This window comes from Eschrichtius robustus, chromosome 20 (genome assembly GCF_028021215.1).
Source record: "Eschrichtius robustus isolate mEscRob2 chromosome 20, mEscRob2.pri, whole genome shotgun sequence".
In the NCBI taxonomy this organism is placed as follows: Eukaryota; Metazoa; Chordata; class Mammalia; order Artiodactyla; family Eschrichtiidae; genus Eschrichtius; species Eschrichtius robustus.
Genome location: NC_090843.1, coordinates 46,846,932 through 46,862,267, shown reverse-complemented (window position 1 = coordinate 46,862,267; position 15,336 = coordinate 46,846,932).

The window sequence follows — 15,336 nt, the reverse complement described above, 5'->3', positions numbered from 1 at the left end:
GGAAGAGGTGGGAGTCGTGTCAGTTTAGTATGATGATAATAAAGCCTGACTTATTCTGGCAAGTTCCCAAACCTCTGCCTTTCTCCTTCACCCCAGTGCTTCCCCCGGTTAATGATTAACACGATCATGATAGCAAAGCTGTTCTGGGAAGAGTCCAGGGCAGTCAGCACTGCTGCAAAGAAAAAGGCATTTAGAAACACCTGCACCCCTCAAACTGCACTCAAAGGTTGGGGTGCTGGGAGATTTGTATAGCAAGGGAGACGGCCTGGGAGCTAGAAGCCCAGTTGCAAACCCAGCACTGCACCCTCCGTGACTCTGAGCAAGTCACAATCCACTCCTCCTTTCTGAGCTTTAGTTTTCCCATCTGTGAAACGGGCAGCTGAGATGTGATCGGTGAGTTTCAAACTCCACTCCCTGCAGTTGTAAGGGTTCCACAGAGATGGCTGGAAAGGAAGGACCGAACAAGGGCGAGGCCTGCCTCTACCCCCACTGTGGTCAGACAGCTCGGCTTTCATCTACAGATAGACCGGACCTCTGCATAAACCTTCCCTTTGAAGAAAGGGTTTTGAGGCTAAAAATAAACTGAGAATTACTGGATTGGACGTCCTCTGAGGTTTCTTTCAGCTTTGACGTTCTCCTTCCCGTCCTTGATCTATTTCTTAAGGTTCTACTGCAAGGTAGGCACAATGTTGGCCAGTAAGGAAGGACCAGTGAGCAAGCCTGCATTGTACCTGCGGACCCCAGTCTCAGGGTGGGGAAGATGCAGGCATACGTGGCAGCCCCCTGAAAAGCCACAGCTGGGAAGTACTTAGGGGCTGGAGCCAGCTCCTGAGGGCCTTCACTTGACCCAGGCGAGATGGTACCCAAACCATTTCTGGGAAATGATACACAGGAACTACTCCTGCAAAAGTAAGGTTAGACATGTGAAGAGGATGAACTTAGGGGCCAAAATATGGAGATGCCTTGACCTCCATCTCTTATTCCCCAGGATCCAGCCCTGCAGGCAAAAGGACATAAGGACATCAGGGGCCCACAGTCACACTTTCCCTGTGTTCTTTATTAAGTCTTCATGATCCTGTAATCTGAGCCTTCTTAACGCCTTGTACAGATGAGAAAACTGAGGCTCAGGGCAGTGAAGTGACTTTGCTCAGGTTCAAGCAGCTGAGTCCATCTCCTCTTCACCCCTGCTTTCCACAGCCTTTATGAAAGATCATCTGCTCTCTCCTTGGCTCTGTTATGGGGTGTAAAGGGAAGGGCCATTTGTCCAGGGTGGGGCTAGAGTGTTACTGAAGTCTCAGCATCCCCCCGAAGCCAGCAGGGTGGCAATGGCAGAAATCAGAAAGGAAACCTTTGAAATAAGGTGAAATGGAGGTCCCTGCAGGTCTGCTTCCCTGTTGGCCCCTCTTTCCTACACCAATCTTGGAAGTAAAGCATGGAGCCTTTCATCCAGACAGGTGCCATTTCTTACATCACGTGGGTTGGCAAGATGGGACGAGGTCAACCTCATCCATCCATGGCCTCATGCCGAATCCCCCAAAGAGGATGCTTTTCACGAGCAGCGAGCTGATCTTCTTTACTCCGGCCCCTAGTGATGGTTAAACAGTAGGAATCAAGCTGACACAAGTTCCAGTCCTGACTCTCCACTCATCAGCAATTGGATCATGAGTGAAACATCCATCCCTCTCTGAATCTAAGCTTATCCCTCTGTAAAATAGAAACAGCAATACACTACAGGGTTGTTCCTTTTTTTAGGATTAGTGTGTGATTTTTAGTTTAAGTTTTCTTTTATTCCACGTAACATAAGTTAAGCATCAAATCATTATCCAAGACTTTTACAAAAAACAGCAACCCCTGCCCCATTTCTACTTCTCGTTGCTTACTTCTCTAAGAAAAACACTTCGAATTTTTTAACAGTTCTGTTGAGAGGTAAGCCAAATACCATACAATTTACCCATTTAAAGTGTACAATTCAATAGCTTTTAGCACATTCACAGACTTGCTCCACCATCCCAGCCATTGATTTTAGAACGTTCTCATTAACCTCCCCCCAAAAAACCCCCCACCCCTTAGCCATCAACTCTGTCTCCCCTCCCCCAGCCCTAGGCAACCACTCATCTACTTTCTGTCTCTATATAGATTTGCCTATTCTAGACATTTCATATAAATGGAATCATACAATATATGGTCCTTTGTGACCAGCTTCTTTCACGTAGCATGATGTTTTCAAGGTTCACCAATTCTGTAGCATGTATCAGTACTTTGTTTCTTTTTTTGCCTAATAAGATTCCATTGTGTGCTTATATACTACCTTTTCTTTGTTCCTTCATCAGCTGGTGAACCTTTGGGTTGTTTCCACTTCTGGGCTATCATGAATAATGCAGTATAAATATTGGTACACAAGTCTTCACTTGGACATATGTTTTCGTTTCCCTTGGGTGTATACTTAGGAGTGGGATCGCTGGGTCATACTGGAATTCTCTGTTTAACCGCTGGAGGCATCAGAGACTGTTCTCCGAAGCGCAGCACTGCTTTACAATTCCACTGGCGGTGTATGAGGCCCAGAGCTGTCCTTACCAGCTGAACTAAGATGGTGTTTATAATGTATCTAGTATGGTGTCTGGCAAGTAGTGGAAAAAAGAGTAGTTCCCTCTTCCCTTTATCAATATGTCAGGGTCCTGAACAACTCCAACTTTTCCTAACACTTCGCCTAAATTCACCCTATGGATCTCGACCTGAATCTAAGGCCAAGTTCTTCACTCCAATTTATACCTCATTTGCATAGTGATGATTTCTCCCACCAAGTTCACCCCAGGCACCGGGGAGGCTTGCTAGGAGCCCCACATAGCACTTCACTTGCTCGTCCTCAGGACATGACTGGGGGCCAGCTCTTGGCTTAGCTGCACTTCACGACTATTTTTTGTTTACACTCCCAGCATCTCATGCAGTCTGCACTGCCCAGGAGTGCTTGGAAACCCACATCCAAATCACGAATCTGCTGATTTCTTGGCACCAGGGTTACAGCTCAGACCACGTGTGTCCTGCTGGATGTCCAGTATCTGTAGGTAAGGCCACTGAACAAGGTCCATCTAGGTATAGCATTCCAGCCCTGACTACCTAAGGCTCCCTCAAACATGATAGGAGGCTCTAAAAGGCTGTAAGGTAAAAAGACATGCAAGATGTAAGAAATCGATAAAAGCAAAGGAAACACAGAATGGGAAATTTATCCCCAAACAGCCTCTTCTGACTTTGGACCCACACAGCTTTAGCTGGATGCCCTCTCCAGGTCACCCCAAGTCTCTGAGAGTACCTCTTTGTAGTAGCCAGGCTTCTTATGGCTGAAAGTTGTAAAGACCCAACTCATGATAGCTGAACCTAAAAGGAGACTTTATTGGCTCATTGAAAGGAGAAGTCTGGATCAGGGGATGAGAAGCATTGAAAATGAGATCACCAGGTCAGCATTTCTCTCTCACATAAATCTGTGTGCCTCTGTGTGGTCTTTTCCTTCTGGAGACTGGCTTCTCTGTGGGGCTGGGTAGGTGGGACAGGGAAGTAGGTGCCGTGCCTCAAATATTTCTAGGCTTCAATAAATCCAGTTTAATAATCTCAGAGGACAGGGAAAGAGTCTTCTCCCCCTGTATGTAAAATCTGTATGTAAAATCCCAGGGTGGATTCTGATAGGCCTGGCTTGGGCCTGTGCCCACTTCTTGGCCATTCTCTGTAGCCAGGCTTGTGCTGGGTTTGACAGTCCCACCAACACTACATGGCATGGGAGAAGGGAAATTCCCCAAAGGAAAGATGGAGAGCTCTTTCCCCAAGAAGGGGGTCTCAAATAGACAAACCCAGCAGGGCTCCCTGACATGACTTTTCAACCTTCTCAAGAAGACCGCAAACCTCCGAGTGCCCAGCTCATGGGACTTCTATAGCCTCCATCTCCTTATAATAACAGCTTCCTGTTATTCAATGCCCGGGACCTGCCCAGCACCTCCCATGGGTTTTCTCATCTTAACAACAGTGTTTCAGTTGGGTGTTAGCACCCCCATTTTACAGACAAAGAACCTGACGCTCAGAGAGGTCACATCAGTTGCCCAAAGTCACACAGCTGGACAGTGGATGAACTGGGATTCAAGCTCTAAATGAAAATCAAATGCTCTCTTGCCTGTTCGCTCTCCTTAGCAGAAGCCCCGCAGCCAGCTGGCATCTGCAGTCTCTCTGCCAGCACAGGTGTGTTCTCTTCGCTTTCTGACAACGACTACAGGCTTTTGAAGGAGGCTCCCCTGACTCTCTCCGTTCCCCATCATCCTTGGGTGGGCTGGCTCCCACCAGAGGAAGCTGGAACATTCTTTACAAGGCTAAAAAGCTTGTGCATCTGTCACGCAGTCACGGTACCTGAGTAAGCCTTGAAGACTGGCATAAAGGAGCTGTCTCCCGCCAGGCTGGAGTGGCAGGAGATGTGCCAGTGGGGTTACACCTTGTCTGGGGGCAGCTGAAGCCACGCTGGGCAGAGGGGGCCTCATCACGGGTGTCTCTGGCAACCTATGACGATCTCCTCGGACTCCATGCTGACAAATGACAGCCTGGGAGGCAGGGACCTCAGGTTCTATATCCAGGTCACAACAGGCGATATAGGACATAGCTTCTGGAGCCAGCCTGCCTGGTTTGAACACTTACTCTCCCATTTATGAGCTCCATGACCTTGGGGATGCTGTTTAACTCTCTCTGTGCCTCAGTTTCCCCATCTATATTATCATCAAGGTGTTGTCACGAGGGAATAGTAGATTAATATTTGTAAAATGCTTTCAGTGGTACTCTGTCAATGCCAGCCACTACTATTCCAGTGACCCCTGACCCAGTGAATAGGAGGAAAGGGGAGGGATGACAACCTCTCACCCTCTAGGGGAGAATGACTAGATCTATCCCGTCCCAGGGGCAGCTGTGACATCTCAGCTAGCACCCCAGCTCTGGGTCCAAGATGTCCTGTGACACAGGACGGTTCGTTTCGCCTCGAAGAGCTTCAGTTTTCTTAACTGCAGAGCAAAGGTAATAACACCTGCCCTTCTATGTGGGTTACAGCAGTGACAACATCATGTGTACTCTAAGTGATGGTTAGTCTTCACAAAGGTGCCCTGCCCTGGTAGGAATATCAGGAGAATGGAAGCATGATGAAGGTAAGCAGGAGCTTCAGAGCCCTAAGGAGGTGGAAAAGCTAAGACCAGGCTCTGGGCATAGGGATCTGTGGGAGCTATCATCACCATCATCATCATCATCGTCATCATCATCATCGTCATCATCACGGTCATCATCATCATCGTCATCATCACAGTCATCATCGTCATCGTCATCATCATCGTCGTCATCGTCGTCGTCATCATCGTCGTCGTCGTCATCATCGTCATCGTCAACATCGTCGTCGTCGTCATCATCGTCATCGTCATCATCATCGTCATCATCGTCGTCATCGTCGTCATCGTCGTCATTGTCGTCATTGTCACCATCGTCGTCATCGTCATCGTCATCGTCATCATCATCATCGTCGTCATCGTCATCGTCATCATCATCATCGTCATCATCATCACCATCATCATCATCATTATCATCATCATCACAACATTGATACTAGATGTCAGAACATTAACACTAGATGCCTGATTGCATATGGCAATTGATGGAACTATATATAGATAGTTTCGTGAACCCTGCACTTGCCTGTGGATCAATTATTCTCTACCCCAATGGTTCTCAACTGGGGGTGGACCATTTGGCAATGTCTAGAGACACTTTCGGTTGTCACAACCTAAGGGCTCGTCACATGTGAGTAAAAGGCCAGGGATGCTGTTAAACATCCTGCAATGCACAGGACAGGCCATAACAAAGAGTGAGCTGGCTCAAAATGTCAGCAGTGTTGAGACTCTGCTCAATATTTTTTACACCCTTGATGTTAAAAGTGTGACAAAGATCTCCTGGGAGCTTGTTCCTCAGGCCTACTGAATAAGAATCTGTCTACACATTAAAGTTTGAAGAACACGGTCTAAAAAAAAAACAAAAAAAACTTGCCGAGAGAATATATAGCCAGCAAACCAAACTACTAACCATATAGACCAAATGTAGGGCATTTGGGGTTGGGGAAAACAGAAGACAGACTAACAGTGGATGATGGAAGGATGGATGGATTGGTGGAATTAAGATTTGTTGAACACCTAACATTCACTCAGCTTTCTCATTTTACCCGACTGCCCTAATTCCATCCCTGAGATCTGTTTGCCCAGGTCTCCTGCTCCCCACCCCATCAGCAGGCTCACCTTCCCTCCAACCCCAAGTTAGCCTTGGGCTTGGAAAATGCAGCACGAGGGCCTCAGTGCTAAAGATGGATGGCTGTTGACCTGGATCGGTGGTCAACAGACTTCTTCCATAAAAGGAGAAGATAGTCAATATCTTAAACTCTTTGAGACATACAGTTTCAATCACATTTCCTCAACTCTGCTATCACAGCACCAGCGCGGTCACAGACAATATGAAAACAAGTGGACGTGGCTATGTTCCAATAAAACTTTATTGACAAAAAAACCCGGGTGGCAAGCCAGATTTGGCCCCCAGGATGTAGTCCGCCAACTCCTGACCTATGCAATCTCTAGGGTTTCTTCACGCTCTAGTATTCTGTGGCTTATGTATAAGAGAAAGTCCTAGATGAGAGGTTTAACATGGGGGTCTAAGCCACATCCAGCCCACCGACAGATTGTGTTCAGCCCAAACAGAGTGTTTCTATTTCAAGGACATTTAAAACACACCCTGAAGCAGAGACTAGTACAATGAACCCACATGAACCCATCACCCAGTTTCAGCAACTATCACGGCTTTACCAATCCCATGTCATCTATTCCCCCCACACACCTTTTTTTGGAGGTATTTTAAAGCAAATCTAGACATCACATTATTTCATCCATAAATACTTCAGTACATCTCTCTAGCAGATAAGACCTTTTTGAAAACACAACCATTATCACCTTAACAAAATGAAGAATAATTGCTTATTAGCATCCAGTACCTCTTATATATTTAAATTTCCCTAATTATCTCAAAAATGTCTTTTTTACAGGTGTTTTGTTTGAATCCAAATAAAATCTACACGTTGTATTCACACAGAGCTTTTAAATTTTTGAATTGGTTGTCAACATATGAAAAATCCGGATTTCACACAAACATCAGGTTTTCACATTTTCTTGGGAAAAAAATTGAAATATTTGCAACTTGGCAGCCTCATCCCCCTGACAGCAGCAGCACGGAGCAGCCAGCACTCACTCAGGATGAGGACCCAAGTTCCCTGGCCACTCCCACCCCGCAGCCCCCAGCACCCCTGCAAGCATTAGAGTTTGCGATGCTTATTCTACATTTTCTAGTCTCTTTCTCCCACCTCACCTCTCTCTCCCAGGAAGTCACTGGGGCCATTCTCTGACCCACTTTTCCCTCCACCCAATCCCAAACTTCCCCTTTACCATTATTTTTCCTCCATCAGAGAAAACCTTTGGAGTCTACACGATTCCTCCTGGAACTGGGGGTGGGGCAGAGAGGAGGGTTTTACCCAGAATGATTGGCCAGCTTCTTGAGTGGCTGCCTCCGGGGCACTCGGATAGCTCCTCTGCCCCCTGAAATGCTCCCAACCAGCTCAGCTTCCGCCTGATGGTCACAAAGAACAGAGCTCACTGTCCCCTCCTCCAAGCAGAGAACAGATCTGCCTTGAATTCACTGTGTGACCTTGAAGAAATCACTCTCCCTTTCTGGGCTTCAGTTGCTCCTTCTACACAATGGAATTATGTAGAATGGAGGAAAGTTGGGTAAGAGATCGGTCCAATTTGAGTTTCTGGGTGAGACGTGAGTAATTTTGAGCCAACAACCTGTGATCCTGTGATTCTATTGGTCATACAAGGCCTCTCCAACCCATCTCCAGGATGGCTGGGGGGAGGAGAGAGGTGCCACCCTGGAGCTGAGGAGGAGGAGGAAGAGGAAACAGCCTGCACCCCTGATTTCCTTTCCATCTTCTCAGGCCACCATCTTCTGACTGTGGGTGCACGCTGGTATCTCTTCCGCTCTGGATATTGATACACTGTGTCTGCCCACACCTCACAGTGGTGTGTACAGGATATCCACCAGGGCAGGACAGACTCCAAGAAATGCTAAGGCCGCTTCTGAGCATGTGCAGGGGTGAGGATGCCCACGTAGGGCAGGGGTGGGATGGCAGTGGTAGGCTCAGGGTCTGAAAAAAGGGATTCAGGCAACAGCCCATCCTGGGGTGCTCCGTCATGCACAGGACTCCAGCTGCAGGGAAGCCAGGCGGCAGTCGCAGCCCACTGGGGGTGTCAAGCACATAAACAAGCTATTCTAATAAAACGTGACAAATGCAAGAATAGAAGCCTGCATCAGGCACTTTGGGAACACAGAGGAAATGGTCTGTTTATCCAGTTATATATTCCTCCACCTCGTTCCAAAAATGATTTGAAGGGGCCAACAAAGCTCAATACAGAAAAACAAAGTGAAAATGAAGTAAACGAGGCAAGAAAAATCATGTAGGAGGAAGAAGGTGAAAGCAAGGGTAAAGTTAATACCCAAAATGTCTACCAAAAGGTCCACACTCTTGCTAGAATAGAGCCACAAATTTGCCTGTGAGCTTCCTAGTAGTCAATGCAAAAGGAGAAATCCTCAAAGTTGTACAATTCACAGTGCTCCTTAAAATAAAGCGTGGGAATAGCTCTGGAGATGCATAAGCAATCCTGATGCTAGGACCTGAGAGAAATTCCTCTCCGAGTGGTTCTCAAGAGGAGACCCTAAAACTAGGTGAGGAATATATGGGAACTCTCTGTGCTGTATTTGCAACTTTCCTATGAATCTAAAAGTATTCCAAAATCAAAGGTTTATAATCAAACGTTTATTTACAAAAAAAATAAGAGGAAGAGGAAGAAGGAGGGAGAGGGAGAGGGAGAAGGAGAAGGAGAAGAGGAAGAAGAAGAAGTCGTCCACAGATAGAGCCCAACCCTTGCTCCAAGTATTCCCTCCACACTGCCCGCTAGACTCAGGTTTGTGCTATTCCTACTTGTAACTCCCGGGGGCGCCATTCACATCTACACAGTACCTGACACATAATAGGTTTTTTATAAATATCTGCTGAAATAATTCTTGAGTGGTCAAAATTGACATTCAGGGGACATTTAGAAGTGATTGTATATAATATAGAAAGGATATGGACTCTGAATTGAGGGAGTACCCAACAGATAATCCCAGGTGCTTTAGGGGCATTTTGGCGGGGGTGGGGGGGGGGTGTTAATTTATTTTATTGAAGTATAGTTGATTTACTGTGTTGTGTCAATTTCTGCTGTACAGCAAAGTGATTCAGTTATACATACATATACATTTTTTTCATATTCTCTTCCATTATGGTTTATCACAGGATATTGAATATAGTTCCCTGTGCTATACAGTATCCATTCTATATACGATAGTTTGCATATGCTAATCCCAAACTCCCAGTCTATCCCTCCCTCACCTCCCCTCCCCCTTGGCAACCACAAGTCTGTTCTCTATGTCTGTGAGTTTGTTTCTTTTTCATAGATAAGTTCATTTGTGTCACATTTTAGATTCTACATATATATAAGTGATATGGTATTTGTCTTTCTCTTTCTGACTTACTTCACTTAGTATGACAATCTCTAGGTTCCTCATGTTGCAGCAAAATGGCATTATTTCATTCTTTTTTATGGCTGAGTAATATTCCATTTATATATATATATATATATATATATATATATATATATATATATATATATATATATATATATTACCACATCTTCTTTATCCATTCATCTGTCGATGGACATTTAGGTTGCTTACATGTCTTGGCTATTGTGAATAGTGCTGCTATGAACATAGGGGTGCATGTATCTTTTTGAATTATTGTTTTGTCTGGATATATGCCCAGGAGTGGGATTGCTGGATCATATGGCAACTCTATTTCTAGTTTTTTGAGGAACCTCCATACTGTTTTCCTTAGTGGCTGTAGCAATTTACATTCTTTAGGGCAGGGGTCCCCAACCCCTGGGCCGCGGACCGGTACCCATCCGCGGCCTGTTAGGAACCGGGCCACACAGCAGGAGGTGAGCAGTGAGCCAGGGAAGCTTCATCTATCGCTCCCCATCACTCACATTACCACCTGAACCATCCCACCTCCGCGACCCACCACTGGTCCATAGAAAAATTGTCTTCCACGAAACCGGTCCCTGGTGCCAAAATGTTGGAGACTGCTGCTTTAGGGGCATTTTAAGCTACATCAACAGGCATCAATCTTTTGACTTTTTTTGGCTCCATTTACTAGTTTCTGCCAATGTCATGTCCCTGGGCAGTGAAAAAGTCACAGAATAGAATTTAGAGTGAGATTTACAGAACATGACAAGATTTGGGAGAATCATCATTTTGAATAAGCAAGTGGACTTTAGCTCCCTTTTTTTCTTTTTCACAACTATTAACTTTAAAGTGACACAATAATTTTTTTCAGTAAGAATATAGCTGCTCACGGCCAGAATATTATCCAGGACATCTGACCTTAAGGCTACAAGGAAAACAAGACAGTGGGAAGGAAATTATGGAAGGCATTATGCTGAATTCTGAATTTTGTGACATCTGCCTTATTTTAGTCACTCAAAATCTTATTCCATTTGAAATGTCTGGGTGATCCCTAGACCAATTCAACAAACTACAACCTAAATCTGGGATGTGCCTCACAATAAATGACAGGATTCTTAATCAGAACGTGATTCTTAGACTGAAAATGCAATCATTTTATAAAAATGCTGTGGTGTACTATTTAGCTATATCTTTATAATATGAATAAATCTACCTGAGGTTTCCAGCCTCCTCCCTGCTGCAAAAAAGACCCTGGGTGATGGGATGAATGAGCAGAGGTCTCAATCACAATCATGCAATTGATACAATGATACAACAGTAAGCTTCCTGGGGCAGGAGTATCCAGCTCTGCCTGCAGAGATCAGGGAAGCCTTCCCAGAGGAGGTGACTTTGGACTGAGTCCTCAAGGATCATTAGGATGGTGCCAGCCCAGGAAGAGAGAGTGAGTGGAAGGAATTCCAGGCAGATGGAAAGGCAGAACCCAGTGCACCAGATGCCTTCCATGTGCCCCTTAAAATCTCTCTCTCTCTGCTCTGCTCTGGGTTCCCTGGCTGTACTGAGTTTGACCAAAGGGATGCTGAAGATGCCAATGCATTCCCTGTGTCAGTGAGGATTGATTTCCTGCCTGAATTTCATATGGTATCCTTACATGGCCAAGAGAGACAAAGACAGAGAGAGAGAGAGAGAGAGAGAAAGAAGGAGATCATTTGCCTTGCGTCCTTTTTTTAAGGGCACTAACTCCATCATAAGGGCTCCACCCTCATGACCTGATTACCTCTCAAAGGCCCCACCTCCTAATACCAACAAACTGGGGATTAGGGCTTCTATGTGTGAATCTGGGGGTCTGGGGGACACAAACATTCAGTCCATAGCAGCAGGTTATAAACAAAGAGCCCCTGCTCACCAAAGCTCTTAATTATTCCAGCCTTGAGCCAAAAATCCCATCCTGACCCACCAGGAAAGCAGAGGTGAGACAGACACAGCTGTCTGCCTGAGTTCCAAATGCAGGTCTGAATAGGTCATTTCAGGCATTTTCCCAGAAAGGGTTGGAAAGCTTGTCCAACACAGGAAAGTCAGAACGGGGTCAGTCACAAAGCCAGAGCCTGTGGTCTCAGAGAAGCTGCTCAGAAACACCAGTGCCTCCGCTCTTCTGCCCTCGCATCCTCCTGACCTTGGTTTTGTGGCATCTTTCCAGATACCACCAGCGAAAGATTCAAAGACCAGGATAATAGTGCTCAGGATTTACTGCATATCAGAACTCGGGGAGCTTATTGAGAATATAGACACTGAGATGGTTACCAAGCTGCCCTTGTGGCTCTGAGGCACACCAGAGTTTGAGCTCACTGGACCAGGGAAATCCTGACATGGGATAAAAGAACGGACTTCTCTATTTGGTGGATATTTCTTACTGTCATTACTATTACTAAGTCACTGAAGAACTGAATTTTATAGCAAATGTTTATAACAGTCAAGTAGAATAATAATAAGCACCAACAATGACAATATCACAGGACTTGTATCTAGCATGTACCAGGTTCCTTACATGCATTAAAAATGCATCCTTATATAAACAAAACATAGTATATACATATAGTGGAATAGAATTCAGCCTTAATATTGGATACAACATGGATGAACCTTGAGGACATTATACTAAGTGAAATAAGCCAGTCCCAAAAGGATAAATACTGTATGTTTCCATTTACTCAAGATTCCCAGAGTAGTCAAACTCATAGAGACAGAAAATAGAATAGTGGTTGCCAGGGGCCGGAGGGAGATGGGAGTACAGAGTTATTGTTTAATAGGTATGGAGTTTCGGTTTGGGAAGATGGAAAAGTTCTGGAGATAGATGGTGGCGATGGTTGCACAACAATGTGAGTGTACTTGACGTCACTGAAATGTACATTTAAAATAGTTAAAATGGTAAATTTTATGCTATGTATATTTTAGCACACACACCAAAAGAAGACATGCTTACAACAAAGCTGGGCTAGGAGATGAATTCTGAACTTCAGAGTCGGGGAAGTGTGGGTGTGAATCCCAGCTGTCTCAGTGATCTTTGGCAAATACAACTTGACCTCTCCGAGCTTCTACTTTCTCCTCTGTGATATGGGCAGGGAGGGAGACCAGGACAAGAATTAACGTCTCAGGGTATTGACAATGGCTGTCATTCCACAAACATCAAGCCACTGTCCCACAGCCCTGTGAGGTGGATGGGTGTTATTAGCCTCATTTTGCTGAAAAGGAAGTTGAGACCCTGAGAGGTTGTGTGACATGTCCAAGGTCACACAGCTAGGGTGGAAGTGGTAGGGTTCCAAATATAAATATGAGTATAAAACTGGGCTCTGTGTTCCGTACTCTGTGATCCCCCAGATACCCCTTGAAGCACACGCAGAATCTCACTTTGGACTTGAGGACCTGGAGGGTGCAAACCCAGGTGCTTGATTTAGGGCTTATTCTTCAGGTTCTGACATAAAATGTATTGTTTTTGAGGCCAATACGCAGCATCTCTCAGTTTACGGGCCTCTTTTATATTTACAAGTCCTATGAATGCGCAATTGAAATAGACCCAAAAAATGTGTCTCTAGACTCTTACGTGCTTGGAAATCAAAGCAGAGCACATCAGTGAAGGGAGAAGTTGTTCCGAAAGCTGAAGTCTAAATTATGGGAATCAAGTTGAAATCTCAGTTCTGGGAGTAAAGTTCAAAATACACAGCGAGCCGGACAAGATGACAGGTATCGCTGCCAAGAGAAGGGAATGGAACTTCAGCAGAAGAAAAACAAACTCTGTAGAGTTCTCCATCTGAGAACTCAGGGATGCAGGTTTTTCCATCCCTGCCTCCCTGCCAAGGGCAACACTACACAGAACCGCAGAGATTGCGCTCACCTCCAGGGGTTGCCATTTGCATGTTCAATAATACAAATGGCGCCCCCAAAGCTATGCAGTGTGGCAGCCCTCTCTGCCTTCAGGTTAGGGGGATTTCTAAGGATATCAAACACGGTGGGCATCCAAGGAGGATGGTGAAGAAAGACGTGGGAAATGTCCTGACTTTCTTAGAACTTGGAGATCAGATTTTAGAAGGTGAAAGAAATACCATCAATCTGTATGGAACCCACCGTGTGCCTCCACCATGCTAGGCTTTCAGCCATTTTGTCTCATTTAATCCTCAGGAAGAGTGCTCAGAGAGGTTCGGTAACTTGTCTACAGTCACACAGCTAGGGAGTGGTAGGGCCAGAATTGGAACCAGGACAGTGAGTCCATGTCAGCTCCTCTCTACCCAGCTACCAGCTGGGAAGGCTCTGAACCCGTCTGGACATGGATTCATCTAGGTGAGGCTGGGCTACTGAGCCGCTGCGGGGAGATGCAAAGAGGAAATTAAGCCACAGAAAGGCAACCTGAAGGGTTCAGGGAGAAACAGAGCAGGGGAAAGAGACCCAGTTCCTCTAAGCCTTGAGGATTGGGGGGGACAAGAGTAGGGGCTGACCGGTTATCAGCAGCAGGGGTAGAGCTCTCCTAGTCTGTTCCCTCTTCCCTGAGTCTCTGCCCTTCCAGTTCTCACGGATGAATGACCAAGCTGTCCCCTGGATCCTGCACATCCTGAAGATGGCTCTGTGGAAGGACTGAAATGCAAAGCTCTGAATGGGGGTCAGGAAGCCTGTCACAGGCACTTGGGTCCAGAGGTAACCTGTGGGCTCAGCACTGTACCAGGAGACAGGGGTCTGAGTTCCAGGCCTGCCTTGACCATTTTGGGTCTGACTTGGGCATGTATCTCTCCTCTCTGAGACTCCATTTCCTACCTCCATTCAGTGTAAGCACGTTGTCTTAGATGGTTATTTCTAAGCTTTTTCCATCTTTAATATCCTTTGGTTCTAGAATTTACCTCTGCTTCAATTAGAAAGGCTAACAGAAGCCTTCTCCAGGATGCTGGCCTTGTTTTGCAGGTTCTCTTGGTCTGGGTGGCTCAGCTGTGTCCTGCCCTGTCCCTAGCCCCACACTCCAGGGCTCAGGCTTCGTTAGCCGACCGACAAGGGGAGAAGGACGGGAGGGGAGCAGAATTACCTCACCTTCCTGCATCCCTACCTTTCTGAATTTTTAAAAATGCCTTTACTCAGAATTCATCAAAGATTCATCAGGCTTGGGATTGGCCCAAGCATTTGCCTGAGGAGCCAAGTGGAAGTGAAATGAGAGAGGAGTCCAGGGGGCCGGCAGGCTGGGCAGGCATGTGGGTCTCCAGAGCTGCACTGGGGGCTCCGCCGGCCCTGGCTCTCTCGCTCGGTGGAGTGGGGCTGAGACAAAGGAGGCGCCCTGGGCACCCAAGGATGCTCGACCCCGGCTCTGGGCACCCTGCCTTCAACAGTGTGGGCTGCACCTTCCCCAGAGTGGGAGTACCCCTGTCTGCCCTCCAGTTTTACAGGAGGCACTGAGGATCCATGGGGCAATGGTGGGACCCCCCTCTCCACGGGAAGCCAAGTGGGCAACATCCCAGCTGACTGTCAAGGAAGGCATTTGCGAACTGCTGGCATAATGTCCCAGACGGGGCAGGTGCTGGGGCAAGGGAGAGGCCATGGGTTAGGCTCTCTGCTCCTGGCTTCCAAGCTCCCTCCCTCATCTGCCTTCGATCTTTAGTTTCTATAGGAGATGCTCTTTTGGAAAAAACAAAAAAGTGCACCATT